Raw genomic sequence first — 19,504 nt, forward strand, 5'->3', positions numbered from 1 at the left:
TTTACTAGGCGCTGAGTATCAAAGTTTGTGAGAAAACATGAAAGATAGTAATTTATTCTCCTTTTATTTTATCCAGTATTTTCAATGCAATATGTATATGCAACCTCATGATGAAGTCGCCAGAAAAGAGCATTCCATTAGATCCAGAAGGCTAGAAGTCAGGTTTACAATGTTTATTTTGCCAAACACAGGACTGAAGCAACTTCATTTATGGAGTCTATGAAAAGGAAATATCTGTTTTGTAATATAAAATATTAGAAGTTCTTTATTTAAATTAAATGTTCCTTTGTAATTCCTTTAAAATTCTTTATTCATTTGATTCATACTTTTTATTTTAATAAATTGTTGAAAATAATTGAATGATTGAAAGGATATAACTTTTATAGAGTTAATATCTTTCAACAGTTATTTCAGAAGTGATATTCAGCCTGCCATAAAGACCACATAAATTAAAATTTATTTGCTAGTGGTGTTTTCCTATGGTGAATATAGCTGTCTGATTAGATTTTTGCTTTTTAAAATATTTGATGTGTTTTTGGAGGAAGCGTCCATATTATTATTAATTGTTACCTTTATTCTCTTGGTGACTTTTCTTGTTTTACAGAAGGATTCAAGGTAGTATGAAGATATCAAAGATATCATGAGGTAAGGATGTTACACATTTGATAGAAATGACAGGATAAATACATGATATTTCCTGTGGCCAGTATTGCTACCAAAGTGCATTTAGCATGAAGTTGAAGATTATGCTTTTTCCAGAAATGGTGATGAGTTCTTCACATGTTTCTTTACCAGTCTCTTGGGCATACAATTGGACCAAACTCTACAGTCAATAAATAATCATAGACTAAGCCTTATTGAATGTACTGAATTTAGAGGGAGGAGGAATACTGTGATAAGAGTCTTCATGAAAGACTCTGGTCTTTATGGAACCATAATATTCTGCCTGACACAGCCATCTCTCAGAAGTAGCATACACATCAGGAATAATGAGGAAGTGATGATATGTATCCTTTTTACTGAAAGCAAATCTTTTAGTTATTGTGTAAAATTAATCACAAAAATATAAATTTGACTCCAGTAATTATAGAAAAATAAAGTTATGTTTCATTTATGAAATATGGTAAGCCAGATATATGGCAGGGAAAAAAGTTAATTATATCATATGAGTAGATCAGACAGTAATAATAATTGATGCATATAGAAGCCTGTGAGGCCATACTCCAGTACAGATAAAGAGGTGGATTTTATTTAGGCAGAACAAAATAGTCTAAGGGTATCCCAGAAGGCCATAGGTGGTAAATCTGGAAAGAATTTGCATAAGAGAATTAAACTATAACCAAATATAAATCCTGGACATGGAGAAGAAACAGAGTAAAAACAATAACAACCACCTTAGATATTTGTAAATCAGGGTAGGGAAGCAATTGACAGTAGAGTTAAAGTCCCTTCTGATTTATATGAAGTGTTTCTCTCTGGACATGGAATGAAAAATAGATCTCCACATCTAAAACAAAGTACTAAGTAGGTTATTAAAACTTAAGTGTAAAGAGGAGTGAAAGAACTGAATTAGTGACCTGGCGTATACTTAAGTCTTACTGTTAGGAACAACACAGTTGTCTTGCTAGAGCGACAAGGTAAAGGTAGATTTAAATCATAAGAAATGAAAAAGAAATTCCTCTGAGGACATGTACACCTCAAGCTAAGGACATCACTTTAATTGAGCCAAAGGAGAATAGTGAACTTTGTTCATGCAAGTCAGACCATCTCAGTCGTGGGAAAAGAAGCAGGCAAGGGAAGCAGCAAGGAAGGGTGCATATATTAAATCTGCCTGAGGTGAGTAAAGAAACATGAAATTTTCCGTTTATTTATTTGTTACTTGTAAAAAATTTCCTACTTTGAATTTATTCAAAAATAGTCTTTGTGTTAGCTTTTTGTCACGGTGACCAAAATACCGGACAAGGACAACGAACAGAAGGAAAGTATTATTTTGACTCATGATTTCAGAGGGTCAGTCCGTGGTGGGCTGAATCCATTGCTCTGGGCCCAAGTGAGGCAGAACATCATGGCATAAGGGTGTGGTGGAGAAAAGCTGCTCAGCTCTCTGTGTGCAGCATACAGAGAGAAAAGGGAAGGGACCATAGGAAAGATGAACCCTACCCTGTCACAGTTTACTACCCCAGTGATCCTTCTCCTCTGTCTGTGCCCCACCTACTTGCAGTTACTAGACCGTTTGATGATTCAAACTAACTGGACTGTTTAGGTTACGACTCTCATAATCCAATCATTTCACCTCCAAACATCCCTGCATTAACAGGAGCTATTGGGAGACACCTCATATACAAACCACAACAGTAATAATTATATTAGGAAAGTGGAACTATACACAATCAATTTTTTTATTTTCTCAAGTATTTTACCATTAAGTTATGTTATCTTTAGCAGCACATTTAGAAAATATGAGGGAGGAGATATGTGCCAATTATATTTTCTTGCCTTGTGATCCTTCCTTTGTAAAATAGACTGTATCTTACTCTGTGTATTTCTGATAGGTTTGTTAATTAGCAGGTTCTCTTTCCCTTTTTCAAGTGTCCAACATGACTGGGAGTGGCCAAACACACCACAACTCTGAAAATAGTGAGTGCTATTAGGAGCAATCTGAGCAGGGATAATCAGTGTCCATTAGGATATTTTTTTAAATTATGGGGTTGGGTTCTCTGTCTTTACAGTTAGTTGAGTTTTTGTTGAGATAATAGAATGAGTCTTACATAGTTACCAATAAAAGAATATCAATCAGAATTATGAGAGATACAGATCCTTTGTTATAGAATTTTAGTACTTGAATCTAGCCATATCTATATATTTTTCCCTCACATGAGTCAATGGATTTCCATTATACCTAAGTTTTTTATTCTTAGTTTCCCTCGAAGAGGCAAATTTTTGAGTAAGAGTTGAAAAAAAATTAACTAATGGTTTAAGCTTTCTAAACATTTGGAATACAAACGCTTTGTTTTTATTACCTGGGTTTTTTCTAAGTAATGGATTTATATAGCAAGAACAGTAAGTCAAATATTTTCTTTCTTTCATTATTTAAGGGCAACTTTATTAGTTAATTTTATGTCTTATTCTAAACTCAGTTATTTCTGTTTAGGAAGCACATCAGTTACTGAAATCTCTCTTCAGTACAATAACTAGTTTATCTTAAGATCCAAGAATTACCAAATTTCCTGCTTTTTACTTCAGCTTGTCAAGACAGAATGCAAAGTGAGTCCCATAACCATGGAAGCCAACTGCTGTTCATCTATTTTTGGTGATAGATTCTGGGACATTATGACAAGAGTACATAAATGACACCTTTAGATAATCCTGAAAGAACAAATTGCAAACATATCAAGTAACTTTTTTGAGTTAAGCCCAAAACAGATTACACAGAACAAAAACGTTTGCAAAAACATGAACAAAAGAAAGGGATTTATGGAAGTCATTTTTAGAATATTTCCATATGGATCCTGACACAGCAAAAAAAAAAATAGGCAATGGAGTGCATAACACGTTTTTTCATGTTTGTTGGCAGGCACCTCTCACTTGGGGAAACTTTATTTTATTAAATGGCTGTCAGAAAAGAAAAGGGTCTGCATTATCACATTTTTCAGGAACGATAATCTGGTGCAACAGCTGTTAGCCTTTGTACATTGTTTGTAAATCTGTCTCTTCCAAGGTATGTTAGGAGCTTGACTTTGATTTACAGGATTTTATTTCAAGTGTAAAATAGATTATTGGCAGTGTGCACGAAGAAAGTCTAGTTTTCATACGATAGCTATTCTATTCAAGAGAATACATGGAATTTAGGAGTGTTGCACTTTCTATAGCTCTTTCAAAAATGCCTTAAAAGTGTATACTGTTCAAAATTATTTTTGTATGTAAAGCTTATCTTAGTGACTTTTCATAACTAGTGTGTGGTTTTGAATGATATGCTTCCTCTTTGATGAATCTACAATGTAGAATGTATTACCTTTTTAAATGTGTGGCCTCCTGCCACCTGCCCACCCTATTAGATTGTGAGCTACCTAGGTTCAGGGATTATGGCTTAGTTGTTTTAGTTTTTGGTACCCCAGCATCTCACATAGTGTCTGACTGTTGGTATTTGATAATTGACTTTTGAATGACTGACAACAAATGAGACAAATTTAGTCTTTCAATAGAATGACTGATTACCAGTGATAAATATTTTGTCTTCAGTTACACATAAGGGTACTTACTTTCTGCTAGAGGATATTTAAAAGCAATTCACTAGACTGAGGGAAGCTGGAACTTGACTCTATCCATGTCATAATTTTGACGACTCTGTGTCATACGCCTTTTATCTGACTCGGTTCAGCACTTCTTAAACTGTATTCCGCATAAATTTAGACCCAAATTGTACTTCATGATGAACTTCTTATTCACATAAACTTGTAAATGCTGCTTATATACTACATTGCCTTCCTGAAAATAAACATCATAAAGCAAAAGCCTTGAGAATTTTTGCTATTTTACTGAAAATCATTTAACATATTAAAATTGCTCTTTGCCAAAAATCTTTGTATAGAGTATTTTCTTGTCCCTTTAACACCTATTACCATCTCAGGCTAATTATGAAGAAACATTAGGTTATGGTGTCTAGTACATTTCAAAATTATACAAACATTTTTACACTTAAAATTGCTTTATGCCTTTCTTCTTCCAATTGCCCCCAGCAACCTTTTATAAAACAACTAAGTCATTTTTTTCAAGAACTCTTTTACATTATAATATTCTACTCTATAAGATTTGAGACATCTTGAGCTGACTGGCTAATTGTCATTTTAGAACTTCTTATTACTTCTTTTCCAGTATTGAAGCCATTGATCTAAGAATTTATCTATGATGCTGGTTTGTACATCAACTTGTTTAAATATTCTCAAGAATGTGAAAAAAATTCATTTTTGTATTTTGATCCTATAGTCTTTGTCAAAATTACTCAAAAGATATTTGAAAAACAAATAAAAAATTCAATTACATTAGAAAGTTTCCTGTGAGATCTAAATCTAATAGAATGGATTTTGGCTATATGTAGTAAATTAAGATTTTTGATTTAATGATTATTTGGTATTTCATGTATAGTCCTTATCTATTTCCTGTGTCTTTCGTGGATACTCTTATAATTTTGGAAATTGTTTGTTTGAAAAAAAAATGACCCACAATTTTGGCACTACTGCAAGGCATTCCATTATAAAATTCATAACCCTTTGTCTTGGGATGAATGAGGAACAGAGGCCCATTTAGAGCAGAGTCACTTACTTTAAGTGGGAAATTCATTGACATGTGAAGCAAACATTTTATTTTGCCTTTGGGTATACAACCAGTGAAAAACTATGGAGTTCATCAACTGTGCTAGACATGAAGGACTGTGATTTCAGTGTCAGAAGAGCAATGAGATTCCGACTGGGAGATAGCATCACTTCTCTTTCCCCTGCATCCCATGCTCATTGTTAGTGTCATCTGTTTCCGGACATTCCAAAATGAGATTAGCAAAAGTTAAGGAACAAAGTTTTGAACCATTTTGTCATACAACCAAAGAACTCCATTATTAAATTAGGAATCACAACTTACTGAGTTATAAAAAGGGTCAGGAAACATGCAGAGTTGCATAATTTCTGAACTATTAGCGTGAGGTAAAAAAATTATTAATTATTTTTCCAGAATTATCTTAGCAGTTGAATCACTTTGTTAACATTTTCATTGATTTTGAGGCAATTTTCAGAGTTAGATGCACTTATTTAGCCTAAATGTGTAGCTTTTCCTTAAATTCTATATATGATTGTGGTAATATTTTACCTCAGCCCAATGACTCACTGAATGTTACAGGCAGTTAATATCCAGGGCCATTATTGTTTCAGTAGCTCAATTTTAACATTCATTCAGTTGCAGAAATTGTTGAAAACTAATTTATTTAAAAACTGAAATATGAAATTGTATGTGAACGTATACATACACATGTATATATATATATATATATATACACATATATATAATATGATGGTTTGAAGTATACATATTGTGAAATGGCTAAATCTAGCCTTAAAATTAGCATACATGTTACCTCCTTAACTCTTGTTCATTATGTGATGAATGATAAAGAAAATGTGGTATGCATATACAATGGAACACTATTCAGCCATAATAAAAAAGAAATAGTGCTATTTGCAACAATGTGAATGAACTTGAAGGATATTGAGTAAAATAAGCTTGACATAAAAAAAAAAATAACTGTTTTTTTTTGGGGGGGTACCAGAGATTGAACTCAGGGACATTTGCCACTGAGCCACATCCCCAACCCTGTATTTCATTTAGAAACAGGGTCTCACTGAGTTGCTTAGCGCCTCACTTTTGCTGAGGCTAGCTTTGAACTTGAGATCTTCCTGTCTTAGCCTCCCCAGCTGCTGAGACTACAGCTATATGCCACCACACCCATCTAGAAAACACCATTTTTATGTTTATTTTCATCATTGTATTTCATGAGATTTAGAATATCAAATTAAATTTCATGGTACTTTAGTAAATAGCACTTTGCAAGTAATGAAATCCAAGAAATATAAACTACTTAATTATATATATTCTTTTCTTTTCTTTTTGGTACCAAGAATTGAACCCAGGAACACTTTTGCCACTGAGCTGTGTCCCCAGCCCTTTTTATTTTTTATTTTGAGACAGGGTCTTGCTTAGTAACTTAGAGTCTCTCTAAGTTGCTAAGGCTGGCCTCAAATTTGTTATCCTCCTGCCCCAAGTCACTGGGATTATAGGTGTAGGTCACCATACCAAGCTGTATAAATTTTTATTACAGTTTACATTCATTTCCTGTTTTCCTAGTTAATTATCAAAAAATGCTACACTCTCACATAAGTAAATGAAATGTGCTTAATTTGAGCTTTTTTCTTTAAAAATTGGTTCAAACAGAAAAGCAGTGAATAATCTGGCCAACTTTTAAACTATTTTATTTATTTATATTTTATTCTCTTGTCTTTGCAAGTTTCATAACTGAAGGATATTTCATCCTGTCCCTTTATTAAAACAAAACAAAACAAAACAAAACAAAAAGTCAATGGAAACGTTTCTTTTCTCCACCCTTACTCGTCTCCATTCTGAAAATAGTTTTAAGACTTTAAGAAAATTATAACCATCCAATAATTCCTATAATTCTTCAATGTTTGTACCTTTTACTTCATTTTATTTTTCATTTTGAATTTAGTTGGACAACTTCAGGAAATATCACTCTTATTTAGTGTTCCTGCTTTATTGATATCACACAGAACTTGGTTTGTATAAGGTTTGGCATATTAACTACACCGGTGAACAGAAATGCTCCCGGGTCTTGATTTGGCTGTATATGCTACTATTAAATGAGAGAGGAACCTAGGATTGCTTCAATCCTCTAGAGGCCTTCATTTTGACATTTTGTAAAGGATGATGGACTGTGGGCTTCTGCATCTTCAAAGAGTGCCCAGATCAGAGTTGACAGATCTGTAATCTAAATCTAAGCACCAAGTGAAGGACTCAAGGGGGGTGTTAAGATTGCTACATTATTAAATACCACATCATGTGCTTTCTTATAGAATCCATTTCCATGAGAGGACTTTCAACATGTATTTAGAAAGATTTAGGCAACAAAGGGAAAATCATGAGGCGTAAATGTGACCTGCTCTCTGAAAGCAGTGTGGAGGAAATAACTATATTCTTTATAACCTTAAGATTATAGGTAGAATGCCTATCTGATTGCATCACATTAATTAATGATAAATAATGTGATAAAATGTACTAGATGCCATTATTGGGAATCCATCACTCTGAGAAATATAGTATTGTGCCTGGGATACTCTATTACCCGGGAACTTATTTTCCCAGTAGGACAATGTTGAACTTACTGCTGAAAAATCTCTCCAATATCTATCAAAGTTTCTCAAAATCTACCAAAAATATTCTCTTCTGGCTGTTCCCATATCACCCTCAGAGTAGCACTGTCATATGGATGGTTAAACTGTTTATGCAAGTCACCTGTTCACATAACTCATCGGACAGTACTCCACGGTGATGCATGAATTGTATTTGTTGTAGTCCCAACATTTAGAACAGGGCTCCCTAGAGGAGAAAATCAATAAATGTTTTGTCTGTGAAAGAGGGAATAAATGCAAGGGTGATTTGATAAAAATACTTGAATAAGATACATTTCCTTTCTCCATAATTTCTTTATCTATCTTAAATGTGATTCAAAGGATACATACAATGAAAATTCTCCTGGGACCCAATCCCAGGAATTCTGTTTCAACTGAGATAGATCCTAGGAAGTTTTATTTTAAAAATTTGTCTTGTTTTGGGACTCATTATTCTACAATCAAATATTTGTTGGATCAGCAGGTAATAGACAAGGTTGGCATTTTGGAGCCTGCCATTCCATCTCTTTATATGCTCATTGCAACCATTTCTGTCTAGGATCTTGGCTTACTCCAGCCTCTCATGCCCCGACAGACCAGAGGCCTATTTTTAATGAGATCCATGAGCGTTTTTAAATAACCTGTCCCCCATTGGGGATATTTCATTTTGGTATGGTATAAATTATTTGCTTACCTCTATGTTCTTCAGGCTGCTTTGCATTTCATTACAGAATTTATTTATTTTGAGACTGTGAAACCAAACCCCCAAACCCTCTACTTTTCTGAGGTGTGTATGTGTATATGGTGGGAGGGAGTGAGAGTAGAAAATACAGAGAGGAAAAAAACTGATGTTTCAAAATATTGGTGTGAACTATGGACCCAGTCAGGATTATCTTTCAAGTTGGTCACTACAAAGATAAAAATTATACTTACGATTCACCTGTAAATAATGATAAGGTAATCAACAATAATCATAGTAATAATAATTCTGATAGCAATTATTAAGTTCTTATATTTCAAGCTATATTCAAAATATTCTATATTGTTATGGTTTGGACGTGAGGTGTTCCCCAAAAGCTCATGTGTGAGACAGTGCAAGAACATTCAGAGGTGAAATGATTGGGTTATGAGATCCTTAGTCCAATCAGTGAACTAATCCCCTGATAGGGATTAACCGAGTAGCAGTTGAAGGCAGGTAGGGTATGGATGGAAGAGGTTGGTCAATGGGCAGTGAATTCCTCTGGGGCATTTATTTTGTACATAGAGAGGCAAGTGGAGCCTCTCTGCTCTCTGATCATTACCATGTGAACTGCTTCCCTCCCCCACACTCTTCTGCCATGATATTCTGCCTTACCTTGAGCCCCAGGGAATGGAGTCTACTGTCTGTGGACCGAGTCTACTGAAACTGTGAGTCCCCAATTTTTTCCTCCTTAAAATTGTTCTTGCCAGGTCTTTTAGTCACAGCAGTGAAAAAACCTGATTAAAACATATTTTACCCCATTTGTCTGTATAATGGCACTATGAGTTGTGTACTACCATTTTCCTCAGATAAAAAAATAGTATGGTAGAAGAACTGAACAGACACTTCAGAGAAGAAGAAATACAAATGATCAACAAATATCTGAAACAATCTGACATAATTTTCCTATGTACATATATGAAAACATCATAGTGAATCCCACCATCATGTACTTCCACAAGAATGGAGTCCTAACTAAAATAAGATACATCTCATGCTTGTGTAATTTTATTAAAATAGCATCTACTGTCACATATAAATAAAAAAACTCAATAAATAAAAAATAGCTAAAAAAATCAGCAGCACTTTTATGTGGTCATTCAGTCATTGAAATGTAAAACCTTGCACCTCATAGTCAATGAGTTGAAAAGACAGAGAAAAATGCATGCAAATTAAAGGACAGAAAAGAAATAAATGATGAGTAGAAAATGAAAAGTTATTATGAATAATTAGGCAAATAAAATGGAGTTAATTAATTCTGATCAATTTAAAATTGTCAGATTTGGTAACACATATAAATGTAGACCTAAAGGTAATAATATGTAACAATCAAGAAGATGAAGGTTATTTTTGTGGTTTTAAGCTAGAAATAAAAAATTGCAAAAGTACAATTTTCATGGTCAGACATTCAGGAATTATTATGTATTACAATTAAACATTTTTAAATACCACCAACTAACTGAAAAGTGAGAAGTGAATAGACAATATATGCAAATCTGAAATTGATGATATTATTTTCTAAAAGTTAATAAATAAATGAGAAATAAAATCCAATAGAAAAGCAGCTAAAGAAGATGATTAGGTAACCCACAGAGGGAAATTTCCAAAGAGTAACAGGCATATGCAGAAATATTCAATTCACTAGTAATAAAAGTAAAAAAATAGAACTATTCCCCAAATTAAGGCAAATGACCAACAACTCCACTTCCAAATAATATGGAGTCGGACAAAATGTCCATACTACAGGTGTGGTGAAGACAGTGATTCACCTACTAGATTCTCTGACAAGGAGGATTTATTGTATCGTGTGCTGGGAATGCAGTCCTTAGGGAGTCTTTAATTCCTGCCCCTTCAAGGTATACTACACTTCAAAAAGTGATCTAGCCCAACCTCTTTATGGACTACTCACATTCAAGGACTGATTAATGCAGATATAGGTAACTCTGGACATCTCTGTCTAGTTAAGAAAAATGATGAGGAACCATTCTAACAGCAGAGCTTCCCATGGGACTCCCTGAAACTATCATTGGACCTGCATCACAGCTGGATTTTATCTCTGCTCCCTCCAACTTCCTCCATTCATTTCTTAATAAACCACTTGCATGCCAAACTCTATAACAAAGGATACATATATAGAGAAAGCAGATGCTAAAGATTCAATTCTGATGCTGACTCACTTGTGACACAGCTGACAATGAGGATTTCTATTGATGGAGTTGAGCTCTCAATCCTTGCATAAAGTACCAAATTGGGATTGTGTCCTGGGGGAATGCTGTGCCTTAGCTAGAAAGATGGGTTAGGTATTTGAGAAATCATTCAGAAATAAAAACTGTAAGGAAAATGCAACTAAATGCTATGCTCTATTGAAGTTCTGAAAGAAACTGGCAATAAAAGCAGAACTACTTGAAGATTTTTACTTCTGGTTTTTCAACAGTGGATTCTCCTAGTTTAGATACTCGATTCCCAAATGAGGGATTGTTCTATTAAGGGCACAAAAGGGCTATTGCATTAAGAGTTTTAACTGCTGCCTCAGGATTTTAGGCCCCTTGTATCAAGGTTAAGAAGACAAAAAGAGGTATTTTCCAAGTTGGGGTAACTGATCTTAATGGGAAATAGATAAGATGCCTGTTTCAAATAGGGGAAAGTAGGAATATGTTTTTAAGCCAACTAATTCAATTGGTTCTTTTCAGGGCAAATGGACAAGTTAATCAATCTTGGCCTGAAAAGGGGCTCACAATCAGAGTCTCAGAATCCTCAGATGAGATTGTGAGTCAGGTCTTTGATATGAGAGTTACCAGGAGAGCAGAGATGCTTGCTGAGGATGTAGAATGGGTAGTGAATGAGGAGGCAGTGGGACCTGCTGCCATTGTGGAGGCATTATCTTTCTTTTTGTATAATTTCTCTATTAAGAAAGTTTTCCTGAAATTCTGTATTTCCAGAAATGTCTGTGAAGAAGTGAATCCAAAGAACTCAAAGGATAAGCTGCACTGGATACTGACATGCTACCAAATCTAACTCAAGGAAGGACTGACCCAGTTGCTGGTAGTGTTCACTGCAGCCTTCAACTGTCAGCCCCCTGAGGGCCTGCCCAGCTAACACCCTTTGGGGGATGTTCCATATCTAACACATTATAGATGTGGAAATATAAAACTTTGATCATGTTGCCTCAGAGGAATATGCTTTACCTTAATATAGGAGAGACTTGAAGAGATTGAAATGTTGGTGAAAAAAAAAAAAAAACTACAAAGTGGGGAAATTTCTTTTTAAAAAGGAGGAAAAGGCATGTGACTGTGAGATTCACAGGTAACATTATAGAAATGGGCCATGTTTTATTGATACTATACAAGAGGAAGTATCAAGCATAATATTTTATTAACAAGCATTACCTTCATTGAATTCTGAAATTGCATCTGCTATATTTATGATTACTTTCGAATTACTTACTTAATATTATATTTGTTTGAATTATCTATATATCACAGCAATTTAATATTGTCATCATGATCGTACTACCCTCAAATTCAGGTATTTGCAGTATAATACATGACTGGAAGTGTACTCGTATTTTTCTTTTAACAATTTTTTCCCTGCGAATTTTGACTGAATTAGGCTATGGTTGCTGGCAAAAATCTTTCATTGACTCTGGGCTTCATACCAAATACTGTCTTTATGTAGTAATAAAACAAAACTTCTTATATCTGGATCAGTGGGGAATGGGGCTGATTTGGATATATGGGAATCCTGAATGCCTGGCTCTCTCCTCAGCCATGTGGCCACTTGTTCTCCTCCCTTCTGGTTAGCCCCATCTTTGCTTTGGGAACCGATCCCACCACTGTTTCATGCCAGTTCTTGCTTGGATCCAGCTGGCCCTAACTCTACTGCTCGCTCTGCCGATGCCATGTTTTCATGCCAGACTAAGTCTTCTATTTCCAACATGGCTGGCCTCATCTTCATTTCTGGGTTCAGGCCAAACTCAAATTCATACAGATAAACTGGAAATTTGGGTGTGGATAAATAGAGTTGGGATGGATATCTGGGGGTTTTTCTGTAGTTCATCAAATTTTGTAATCATTGTTCATAAGATGGGGAATGTTTTATCTGTTGTGGGAGATTCTTTTCTGACATGCTTCACCTTCACTGTGCTGCTATTTCTCACTGGCTGAAAAATCTGGGTAGGAGTGGTCCTCGGCATTTTTGAGTTAGACTGGTGCCATGTAACATTCCCATCACTCTAACATATTTTGTTGAAATTTAAATTTATCACTAAGTGTCAGTCACTAGCCATTTCTGGAAAGTGGCTACAGTATATTGAGTTTTCTCTGAGTTGTAAGGCACTCCCCAGCCAACTAAAATGTTGATAAGCAATGCAAAAGGAATCTCTGTATCAGCCTTACTTTGGAAGTGTTAGCCTCTAACATCCTGCAGACAAATTGTTTGAAATAAAGAGTAAACTAGTAACGACAAAAATTTCGAATTTCGCCTCTTTTGAAAGTGTTGAAATTATTTAATAAAAATAAATCAGGTTTGGTGATAAGTAGATGAGTATCTTAACAGAACACAACCATAGCAATACAGTTGTTAATTTAGTCTATTTTAATACGTGAAGTTATAAATGTATTTCTCATCATTATTACATAAATCTAATTAAAGAAGCATAATACATATGTAAATTAAATTAAACGATTCCATTTAAAGACACTGTAATGATTTATAAAAGCAGTTGTTTTAGAACCTATGGAGACTAAAATAGGTTAAATGTGACTGCTTATACCAATTTGTGAAACAAGAGCATTTTTTGCCTTCCTTAAAACCAGGTTAAAAAAAAAAGGCCAGAATTTTCACCATCTGTTTCTAAGCTGCACAGATGGTTGCAAATTTAAGTCTGTTGTAAAAGTGTATTGCTTACCATGCTGTCCACAGTACTTTCTGATAAGTTTCAAATAAATCAATTGACAGTTAATACTTGCAGCAACTTCAACTATCAAGAAGTGGTTGAAATTTACTAACCAATTCAGAATCTCAACCTTTTCCTGAGCTCACTTCCTTATGGTCCCTTATTAGCTATTTCTTCCTGTAGATTCAAAATTTTCTCCTAGTTGAATTTCCTTGCATCCCATTACCCAAATTAAATGTGTATGATGTTAAAATGGCGATGTGGCATACAGTATTGAATAGTGTGACCTAAAATATCAATAGATATGTGTAGCTACAATTGTTTACCATGAGAAGCAATGCTTACTTACTGTTAACATGAAATAAAAAAATATGATTTGAAATTGAAAATACGAATTGTTCTATGCCAATCTAGTAACGTGTAGCTGTTTTGGTTAGTATTGTTTGGTTTTGTTTAGTTAATAGTAGTTGAAAAGGAAAAAAAATCTATACTGTGGTTGTAATGAAACCTAATGGTAGTTGTGGGATAGAAGCTAGTCTGCAATTAGATAGTAATGACAAAACCAGAGACCAAATTCTGCCAAAATCAAGAGTGGTGTGCACATAAACTGCAATGTAGGGTGAAAAAAAAAATCTATTATAAAAATTGTTCCTTAGGTGTGATGCGGCCTTGGTGTTTCTTTCTCTTTCCCCTATCTTCCCCCACCCCCTCTCTCTCCCTTTCCCTCTTTCTGTTTCCCTCCATCCCTCCTTCCCTCCCTCCCTCTTTCTGTTTCTCCTCCCACCACTTTCTGGTCCTTAGCAACCAGGGCAAACACCTTGTCTAAGAGTTTCACTTAAAGAAAATTCAATAGCATTTCAATGAAGGATTCAGCTTAATAGTTATTTGCTTCGGGAGACTTTGAATCCTTTAAAGGAGGTAGATGACATAAAATCATGCATGTGCATGGTTTAAGCATGGATCACTTTTCCTAAATTTAGAGACTATTGATTTAGTAGATTTTTATACCTCATTTATATAAGTGTAAAAAGTATCTTTCTAATATTTTATCTTATCCACATTTCATATATACCCTTTATTGATTATTTGCCAACAAGATCGAACATTTACCATATTTTATGCTAATAAAGAGGCATTGATTTCATCCATGAAAATTTATTTTTAACTGTAGTATTGAACATAGCAGAGCCTCAGGCAGTAATATTCAGTTGGAGAAGTAGCTTCCTTCCTTCAATGCAGTTTGCTGCCCCTGAAGTGTAAGTTCTTTATTACAGCAATTCAGTGTGCCAGGAACAGAATGTAAACCATACGTTTGCACTGTTTCTAGTGAACTGCATGTATAGGTAGAAAAGTCTCTGTCTAGATAGATTTAAGAATTGTGATGCACCTCAATTACCCTCAAATAACCCCTTAATAGCACCTACATATTCTTGAATTTCTCTTTTCCTGCCTTTTTGAAAGATGCTAAAGAAATGAAAAATTTCCACTGACTCTTACAACATCTTAGACCCCAAAGAGCTATGAATGCTAAAAGGCAGTTCTAGTCATGTGGTACTCAATAGATGCTAGATTAGTGTGTTCTCTGTTTTCCCATGCCTTCTCAGAATTCAACAGTGGATGTTTCTCAAAACAAGACTGGACTTTGATTTTCCTTTGTTGATTTTTCTGGTAGTTGTTTTTAGTTATATATGACAGTAGAATGTATTTTGACAAATCATGCATACATGGAGTATAACTTCCCATTCTTGTGGTTGTATATGATGTGGAGATACACTAGTCATGTATTCATATATAAATATAGGGAAGTTACATCCAAACATTCAACTGTCTTTCCCAATCCCATCCCCTTTCCCTTACCTCTATTCCCCTCTGTCCAATATGGTGAACTTCTACTCCTGCCCACTCCCTATTGTGAGTCAACATCCACATATCACAGAGAACACTTGACCTTTGGTTTTTTGGGGATTGGCTTATCTCACTTAGCATGATAGTCTGTACTGCTACCCATTTATCAGCATATAACATAATTATTCTTCTTTATCTTTCATAAATATTCTTCTTTATGACTAAGGAATATTCCATTGTGTATATATACTACATTTTCTTTATTCATTCATCTATTGAAGGGTACCAAGGTTGGTTCCATAGTTTAGCTATTATGAATTGAATTGTTAGGAACATTGATGTGGCTGTGTCACTATAGTATGCTGATTTTAAGTCCTTTGTGTATATACCAAGGAGTGGGATAACTTGGTCAAATAATGGTTTCATTCCAAGCTTTCTGAGGAATTTCCATACTGCTTTCCAGAGTGGTTGCACCAATTTGCAGTCCCACCAGAAATGTATGAGTGTACCTTTTTCCCCACATCCTTGACAACATTTATTGCTTGTATTCTTGATAATTTACTGTAGTGAGATGAATCGCAGTGTAGTTTTAATTTGCATTTCTCTAATTGCTAGTGATATTGAACATTTTTTCATATATTTGTTGACCATTCTTATTTCTTCTTCTGTGACATGTCTGTTCAGTTTCTTTGCTCATTTATTGACTGTATTATAATTTTGGTGTTAAGATTTTTTTGAGTTCTTTATATATACTGGAGATTAATGCTCTATCTGAAGTGCAGATGGCAAGATTTTCTCCCATTCTGTAGGCTCTCTTTTCATGTTCTTGATTGTTTCTTTTGCTGCAAAAAAAAAAAAATTAGTTTGATACCATCCTATTTATTGATTATTGATTTTACTTTTTTGTGCTTTAGGAGTCTTGTTGAGGAATTTGGTTCCTAACTGATATGGTAGAGATTTGAGCCTAGTTTTTCTTCTAGTAGGTTCAGGTTCTCTGGACTAATACGTAGGTCCTTGATCCCCTTAGAGTTGAATTTTGTGCAGGTTGACAGATAGGGGTTAAATTTCATTCTGCTACATATGGATTTCCAGTTTTCCCAGCACCATTTGTTGAAAAGGCTATTTTTTCTCCAATGTATGTTATGGTGTCTTTGTGTAGTATGAGATAACTCTATTTATGTGGGTTTATTTCTGTGTCTTCTATTCCATACCATTGGTCTTATGTCTGTTTTGGTGCCAATACCATGCTGTTTTTTGTTACTATAACTCTGTAGAATAATTTAAGGTCTGTTGTTATGATGCCTCCTGTTTCACTTTTCTCACTGAGAATTGCTTTGTCTATTTTGGCTCTCTTATTTATCCAAATGAACTTCAAGATTTCTTTTTTGATTTGTATAAAGAATATCATGGAAACCTTAATAGGAATTGCATTAAATCTTCATAGCACCTTTGGTAGTATGACCATTTTGACAATATTAATTCTGCTTATTAAGAACACAAGAAATCTATCTTTCAAGATCTTCTTCAATTTATTTCTTTAGAGTTCTTTGTTTTCTCTGTAGAGGTCTTTTACCTCTTTTGTTAGATTTCTAAATATTTTATTTTCTTTGAGGCTATTGTGAATATGATAGTTTTCCTAATTTCTCTTTTAGTTGATTCATCACTGATGTATAGAGACACAATTGAGTTATGGGTATTTATTTTAAATCCTGCTACTTTGCTGTATTCATTTATGAGTTCTAGAATTTTTCTGATGCAATTTTTGGGTCTAATAAATATAGAATTATGTCATCAGCAAATAGGGATAGTTTGAGTTCTTCTTTTCCTATTAGTACCCTTTTAATTTCTTTCTTCTGTTTGATTGCTCTGACTAGAGTTTCCAGTACTATGCCGAATGGAAGTGGTGAAAGAAGGCATCCCTTCTTTGTTCCAGTTTTTAGAGGGAATGCTTCCAATTTTTCTCCATTAGGATTATGTTGGCCTTAGGTTTAGCATATATAGCTTTTACAATGTTGAGGTATGTTCCTCCTATCCCTAGTTTTTCTAGTGTTTTGAACATGAATAGATGCTGTATTTTATCAAATGCCTTTTCTGTATCTATTGAGATAATCATGTGATTCTATAAGTCTATCAATGCCATGAATTATGTTAATTGACTTCCATATATTGAACCAACCTTTCATCCCCAGATGAATCCCACTTGATCATGGTGCACTATTTTTTGATATTTTTTGTAATTTGCCAGTATGTTATTAGGAATTTTTGCATCAATGTTCAATAGGGATATTGGTCTGAACTTTTCTTTTCTTGATGTGTCTTCGGTTTTGTATCAGGGTGATACTAACTTCATAGAATGTGTTTGGAAGGGTTCCTTCTTTTTCTACTTCATGGAATAATTTGGGGAGGATTGGTATTAGTTATTCTCTGAAGGTGTGGTAGAACTCAGCTGAGAATCTGTCTGGTCCTTGGCTTTTTTTGCTTGGTAGACTTTTGATGACATCTTCAAATTCATTGCTTGAATCTGATCCATTTAAATTTTCTATATCTCCCTGATTCAATTTGTGTAGGTCCATATATCTAGAAATTTGTGAATGTGTTCAAGATTTTCTATTTTATTAGTGTATAAATTTTCAAAATAGTTTCTAATTATTATCTGTATTTCAGTAGTCTCTTTTGTGATATTCCTTTTTTATTACAAATTTTAGTAACCTGAATTTTCTCTCTCTTTCTGTTTGTTAACTTGGCTACATGTTTATCAATTATATTTATTTTTTTCCTAAAAACCAACTTTTTGTTTTGTTGATTTTTTGAATTGTTTCTTTTCTTTTAATTTCATTGATTTTGACTCTGATTTTAATTATTTCCTGTCTTCTACTACTTTTGATGTTGATTTCTTCTTCCTTTTCTAGAACTTTGAGATGTAATGTTAGGTTATCTATTTATGGACTTTCTATTCTTTTAATGAATGAGCTCAATGCAATGAAGTTATCTCTTAGTACTGCCTTCATGTGTCCCAGAGATTTTGATATGTTGTATCACTATAATCACTTACCTTTTAAGTATTTTTTTATTTCATCCCTGATTTTTTCTGCTCTGTATTCATCATTCAATAGCATATTATTTAGTTTACAGGTGTTAGAATAAATTATATTTTTTATTTTATCATTGATTTCTAATTTCATTCCATTAGGCTCTGTTAGCATGCACAGTATTATTTCTATTATTTTTGTATTTTCAAAGAGTGCTTTGTGGCCTAAGATATGGTCTATTGTAGAGAAGGATCCATGTGCTGCTGAGAACAAAGTATATTAAGTCATTATGGGTGAAATGTTCTATATATGTCTGTTAAGTCTAAATTATTAATGGTATTTTTTAGTTGCATCACTTCTTTATTTAGTTTTTGCTTGGAGGATCTATTCAGTGGTGAGAGAGGTGTTAAAGTCACCCAGTATTATTGTGTTATGATCTATTTTCTTCTTGAAACTGAGAAGGGTTTGTTTGATGTATGGAGTTGCTCCATTGTTTGAGGCATAAATATTTATGTTTGTTGATGTATGATTCCTTTAAGCAATATGAAAGATCCTTTGTCCCTTCTGATTAACTTTAGCTTGAAGTCCACTTTATCTGATGAGGACAGAAGCTCCTGCTTGTTTACAAGATCCATGTGAATGGTGTTTTCTTTTTTCCACATCCTTTTACCTTCAGGCTGTGGATGTCTTTGCCTGTGAGGTCACTCTCTTGGAGACAGCATATTGTTGGGTCTTGTATTTTTAATCCAATCTGCCAGTACATGTCTTTTGATTGATGAGTTTAGGTCACTAACATTAAATCTTATTATTGAGATATGATTTTTATTCCCTGTAAGTTTGATGTGTTTCTGGTTTTTAATTTGAATTAATTTATTCTTTTAATGTAGTTCCTTCCTTTGCTGGTTTTCACTACTTTTATTTTTCATTTCTTCTTCATGAAATATCTTATTGAGTATAATTTTTAGTGTAGTCTTTCTAGTTGTAAATTCTTTTAACTTGTGTTTATCATGGAAGGTTTTCACTTCATCATTAATTCTGAAGCTTAATTTTT

At 34.0% G+C, this 19,504-nt stretch overlaps 1 long non-coding RNA gene across 2 annotated transcripts; it reads left to right on the forward strand.

The window, feature by feature from the left end:
• The first annotated feature begins 574 nt into the window (after positions 1 to 574).
• LOC306644007 lies at positions 575 to 12,159 on the forward strand. 2 transcript variants are annotated; one of them, XR_013759139.1, is made up of 3 exons: positions 575 to 645; positions 1,606 to 1,836; positions 11,625 to 12,159. It is a non-coding gene; the product is annotated as an uncharacterized lncRNA (long non-coding RNA). The 2 variants fall into 2 exon arrangements; XR_013759140.1 differs by lacking the exon at positions 11,625 to 12,159 and adding an exon at positions 3,244 to 3,462.
• The last annotated feature ends 7,345 nt before the right edge of the window (positions 12,160 to 19,504 follow it).

This window comes from Sciurus vulgaris (assembly GCF_902686455.1).
Source record: "Sciurus vulgaris genome assembly, chromosome: 1".
NCBI classification, from domain to species: Eukaryota; Metazoa; Chordata; class Mammalia; order Rodentia; family Sciuridae; genus Sciurus; species Sciurus vulgaris.